Here is a 6,018-nt window from a genome sequence, read left to right as displayed (position 1 = left end):
ACAGACATGAGCAAGAAGTGTCAACTTACCGAGGAATGTAACAAATTTCACTTTCATTAGCACCAATTGCGCTATAGCTAAACTACACTCTGATAATTGCACAAAAATGTTCGGTTCAAAACATGTGTGGCACTGCATAGACATTTCAGTTATACCTTCTTCGAGACTTTCAGCAAAGTTTCTGAAAAGAGGGATAATATTAAGAATTGGTTCAAAGAGAAGGAAAGGCTCACTGTCACACTTGTTCTGTGGACTACTGAACTGCGTTCTAAGGGAAGGGAGCTAGTTGGGAGTTGAAGTTGAAAAAGAGAAAGGGGTGCTGTATTGGAGGGCTCCAGTCATATCGACCTCGTGCTGGTCTTTAACGAGCACTATCATGGAAAGAGGAGTGGGCAGTTGCTCCTGGCCCTACGGGGCTCAAAGGGTAGGTCCCAGCAGTTTCGGGGGGTGGGGGGAGCTAGCCGGCCACCTGTGGTTTTACCTGCTATAGGCCGTCATCGCACCCGCCACCGCTTCCGTGGCGAATGACGGCCGTTGCGATGGGCCTCTTTCTCTATCGCTCTTTTTTATTTCCTGCTTCTCTATTTTCTCCTTGCCGCACGAGACGTCAAAGATCCCCAGGTGGTCGAAATTACTCCGTAGACCTTCACTACGGCTCCTCTTTCTCTCTTTCCACTTTCACTCCCACCTTCATCCCTTCCCTTACAGCGCGGTTAAGATGTCTATAGTAAAACGCGAAAGATTAGTACGTGGATTTGAGGAGAGACCTGAGCGACCTCGGCGGCTGCGTTTCGATGGAAGCGAAACGAAGAGGCGTCCGTGTGCTGTGCTATGTCAGCGCACGCTAAAGATCCCCAGGTGGTCGAAATTACGCCGTAGCCCTCCACTACGGCTCTTCTCTCTTTCCAGTTTCACTCCCTTCTTCCTCCCTTCCCTTACGGCGCGGTTGCGGTGTCCACAGAAAGCAAGTGAGACAATGACCGCGCCTTTCCTTTCCTATGAATAAATCAGATGTCTATAGAAAACAAGGAGGCAGTTACCGGGCTTTTTCCTGCCTATAAATCAATCAATCAGTCAATAAGGCAGCGGGGGTGCCCCGCCGGGGTGGTACAGTGGTAAGACGCCCGACTACTGCGCCGGAATACTAAAGTTCGAACTCGACCTCGGCGGCTACGTTTCGATGCAGGCGAAAGAAGAGGCGTCCGTGTGCAGTGTGACGTCAGCGCACGTTAAATATCCTTAGTCAAAATTACTCCGCAGCCCTCCACAAATGCTCCTCTTTCTATCTTTCCACATTCACTCCAAAGTTCCTGGTTTTACGGCGCGGTTCAGGTGTCCACAGAAAAGAAGTGAGACCGTTATCGCGCCTTTTACCTTCCTATAAATAAAATCAGGCAGGGGAGGTGGCTCAGGCAAAGAGCCAGTAGCAGACTCGTGCATTTTATTTTCCTTCTTCCTACAGCCACAAAAACAACAGCTCTGACATCGCACTGCACTAGGGTAGGATCACCCCTCATGGGGCTGGGACAGGTGTTGTAGGCCGTCATTGCACCCGCCATCGCTGCGGTGGTGGACGACGGTTTTACTAGCGGCGCGCGTCTTTCTTTCCTTCTTTTCTGTTTTCTTTCTTCTCTATTTTCCCTTCTGTCTGCCCAAGGCAGCGGAGGTGGCTCAGCTACAGAGCCAGTATGCCCGTGCATTTTCTTTTCCTTCTTCCTACAGCCACAACACAACAACAACTGCACTAGGGACGTTTTGCCTGCACCGAAACGCAGCCGCCGCGGTTGGAATTGAACTCGGGTACTCCTTTTTCCAATTATTACTGTTCGCACGGCGGACCTGGGCCCAACATGTTGCTTACGAGGACGCTCTTCTACGTTCTGCAGGTTATCCTGGGTTCCGCCGCGTTACGAACTGGGCACGTGTGACCCGATGTCATCTATGGCTGCGATGGAAATCTACCTCACATCGACAACGCATCGGACTCGGTATCGTCATTTGATGACACTGTTCTACCAGCGACTGCATTCATCCATCGCACCGTGACGTCTTCAGAGCCCACGAGTATAAAAGCAGCGGCACAAGAATTCACCTTCAGTGGGCACGGCGGACCTGGGCCCAACATGTTGCTTACGAGGACGCTCTTCTACGTTCTGCAGGTTATCCTGGGTTCCGCCGCGTTACGAACTGGGCACGTGTGGCCCGATGTCATCTATAGCTGCGATGGAAATCTACCTCACATCGCCAACGCATCGGACTCGGTATCGTCATTTGATGACACTGTTCTACCAGCGACTGCATTCATCCATCGCACCGTGACGTCATCAGAGCCCACGAGTATAAAAGCAGCGACACATGAATTCACCTTCAGTGGGCACGGCGGACCTGGGCCCAACATGTTGCTTACGAGGACGCTCTTCTACGTTCTGCAGGTTATCCTGGGTTCCGCCGCGTTACGAACTGGGCACGTGTGGCCCGATGTCATCTATGGCTGCGATGGAAATCTACCTCACATCGACAACGCATCGGACTCGGTATCGCCATTTGATGACACTGTTCTACCAGCGACTGCATTCATCCATCGCACCGTGACGTCATCAGAGCCCAAGAGTATAAAAGCAGCGACACAAGAATTCACCTTCAGTGGGCACGGCGGACCTGGGCCCAACATGTTGCTTACGAGGACGCTCTTCTACGTTCTGCAGGTTGGTAGCTATTCGAGCACCATTCGTAGCGATTGCCAAGGTATCGTGGTCTTGCCCCCGCCGTTGTCTTGCCTTGGCATATGAATGTTTTATTGCTTGCAAGTTGATCCTTTGTGGCGACATCGAAACGAATCCTGGCCCGACTCAAAAGGAAGTTATTTAACAAATTTTAGATGGCCAGTTGTCTCTTCAAGTCGAAATAAGTGAAATGAAAGCAGAGCTAGTTAAGACTGTAAATGTAGCAAGTGATCTGCACAGCCTAATACAAACAATGGAGAAAAAGCTGAACGAAACATCATCGTTTACCGAACAGCCACAGGAAATACACACAACTTTGAAATCAATAGAGAATGTAATAGGTTTTCAAGCAAAAAAACTGACCGATCTCGAAGATTGAAGCACACGGTCCAACCTCATCATTCACGCTATTACTGAGGAACCTAACGAAACAGAAGCTACGCTGAAAGATAAAATAATCAAAGAAGCTTTCGAGGACAAGCTTAAAGTAAGTTGCCAATCTATCGGGCGCATTCATAGTTTGGGGCGTCGGAACGACAAACGTCCTGTTATTCTCTATATACAGAATTTTGCAGAAAAAAAGACTATAATGGAAAATGTCACACAGCTAAAAGGCTCACGAATATCAATTCAGAATGATTATTCCCAGTCTACGCTACTGACACGAAAACTACTTTGGGATAGCGCGAAATAAGAGAGGGATAAAAAAAAAGGTCACCCTTATTCACGACAAGCTAAAAGTGGATAAAGATATGTTTTTCTGGTATAAATCGCAAAATAAACGCGTTAAGAAAGTGTACCAGGATAAGAGAGTAGATCAGCAGGACAAAGCATGACGAGAAGTGCAAGATCAGAACAAATATTTGCGCATAATAAACATCAACGCGCGTAGTTTAGTTAATAAGACAGACATGCTTGAATTAGAGCTATTACACCATGATCCGCACGTTGCAGTAATTACTGAGACATGGCTTCACAGTGATGTGAATGATGAGGACGTTTTCCCTCCCTCTTATAATGTATTTCGAAAAGACAGGGAATCTAGGGGTGGTGGAGTGGCTGTCCTAATTAAGAAACAAATTGAAGCTGTTTTGCAAGATGACGTACATGATATTGAATGCCTGTGTGTGAAACTCTCCTGTTGGGGACAAAACTTTGTTTTATATGCTGTTTATAGACCCCCTAGTTCTGGAACTGACTACCTAACTAAACTAGAAAATCATCTCTTACAGTACCAAAACAGTAAATTTTTATTGATGGGTGACTTCAACTTGCCAGGTGTGGATTGGGAACTCCTTGAGTGTATCGGTTCTTGCACAAAGCAAGCCAGCATATTGTTTAAAATAATGCTTACCCACAACCTGACGCAAATAGTTCATGAACCAACCCGTATTGTCGGTCCCACGAATTCATTGTTAGATTTGCTGTTCGTCCCTCGCGACATCGCGAATTTTACGGTTTCTGTGGAACAAGGCCTGTCTGACCACCACTTGGTTAGTGCTTCCTTTCCTCTAGTACGGCAAACAAAAAAGAAACACTTACCTTCACTTTACTTTAAAGATTATTCGCGTGCCAATGACGCGTCTATCATTGAACATCTCGAAACTTCCCTTGTGGATTTCGATGACGCCGATGTCTGCGCTCTCTGGGACAGTTTCAAAAAAGTCTATTCGTATTGTATCAATACTTTTGTACCTAACAGGCGCAAAAAAGAAAGAAAGGAAACGCCATGGATGACACGCAGTATAATTCAAATGAGGCGAAGGGTAAAACGGTACAAGAAAAAACGCGCAGATCCTCATGTGCTAAAGGAATTACTGGACAATCTAGCACGTTCCTTACGTGATTCAAAAGATTATTTCTTCAACACATCCCTTCAAAACTTTATAAAAACCGAGCCAAGTAAGTTTTGGAATTACATTAGTGAAAAAAAGAAAGCAGTCACACAAATATTGGTGGACAACACTACGGTATGTGATCCAAAGGCTATTACTGAACATTTTAATAGTTATTTTCAGAGTGTATTTTCTGCCCCGAGCACAGGTACCGACAATAGCCGAGTGTATTACCCCGCCGAAGTGAATTTTGTTACTTATCCTGGTGTCCTTTCAATGTTGCTGAACTTGAAAACCAAAACGTCATGTGGCCCTGACAACATTCCAAACGCATTTCTGCGACGCTATTCCGAAACTCTGGCTCAATTCCTCGTAATAATTTTTCGCGCTTCAATGTCATTGGGTAAAATACCCGATGACTGCAAGAGAGCCCGAATTGTTCCCGTTTGTAAAAAAGGAGACCGTCTTCTCTTGCAGAACTACCGTCCAATATCATTGACGTCCCCATGCTGTAAACTATTAGAACATATAGTTGCACATTGTATGAACGAATTTTTAGAAAAAAATCGCGTGCTATCTAGCTTCCAGCACGGGTTCAGAAAAGGACTCTCGACGGTAACACAGCTAATTACAGTAATAAATTCATTTGCTTCCTCTATAGATAATAAAGGCCAAATCGATGCAATATTTTTGGATTTTAGCAAGGCATTTGACAAAGTTCCTCATGATAAACTAATTTTTAAAATGAAAGAAATTGGCATTCCTGATATTTTAGTAACATGGATTAATGCATAGTTAAAAGACCGCAAACAGTTTGTTGAAGTGGGGGGACAACGTTCGGGCTCTCTCCCAGTTTCATCCGGTGTTCCCCAAGGAAGCGTTCTGGGCCCTCTGCTTTTCCTTTTGTATGTCAATGACATTGTTGAAGTTGTTAACCCACCAGTGCAAATTCGATTGTTTGCTGACGATTTTATTCTATACAGAGAAGTTACAAATAGGGAAGATCAATGTGACCTGGACAGTGCCTTGAACAACGTTTCCGAATGGTGCGACCGATGGGACATGATTCTGAATGCTGATAAAAGTGTTTATATGCCGATAACTCGAAAAACCATACGTCATAGCTACACATATAAATTAGGCTCTCTCCCTCTTCAACAAGTATCCAACTACAAATACCTAGGAGTAACCATAAGTAGCAATCTATCGTGGAACTTGCACATAAACAATATCTGCTCTGCTGCATTTAGAAAATTGTGCTGCTTAAGACATAAACTAAAAAATGCTCCTTCTAACATTAAGCTACTTTGTTATTCTTCATTAATTAGACCTAAACTCGAATATGCATGCATAGTATGGGACCCGTATACTAAATCTAACGTAAAAAATCTGGAAAGAATACAGAGAAGAGCTGTCAGGTTTATTTTAATTAAATATGCAAGGTCTGACTCCCCAACCAC

The sequence above is a fragment of the Amblyomma maculatum genome, chromosome 11, assembly GCF_055883805.1.
Source record: "Amblyomma maculatum isolate TAMU_Amacu chromosome 11, ASM5588380v1, whole genome shotgun sequence".
NCBI classification, from domain to species: Eukaryota; Metazoa; Arthropoda; class Arachnida; order Ixodida; family Ixodidae; genus Amblyomma; species Amblyomma maculatum.
Note: the sequence above shows the minus strand (reverse complement) of the source record.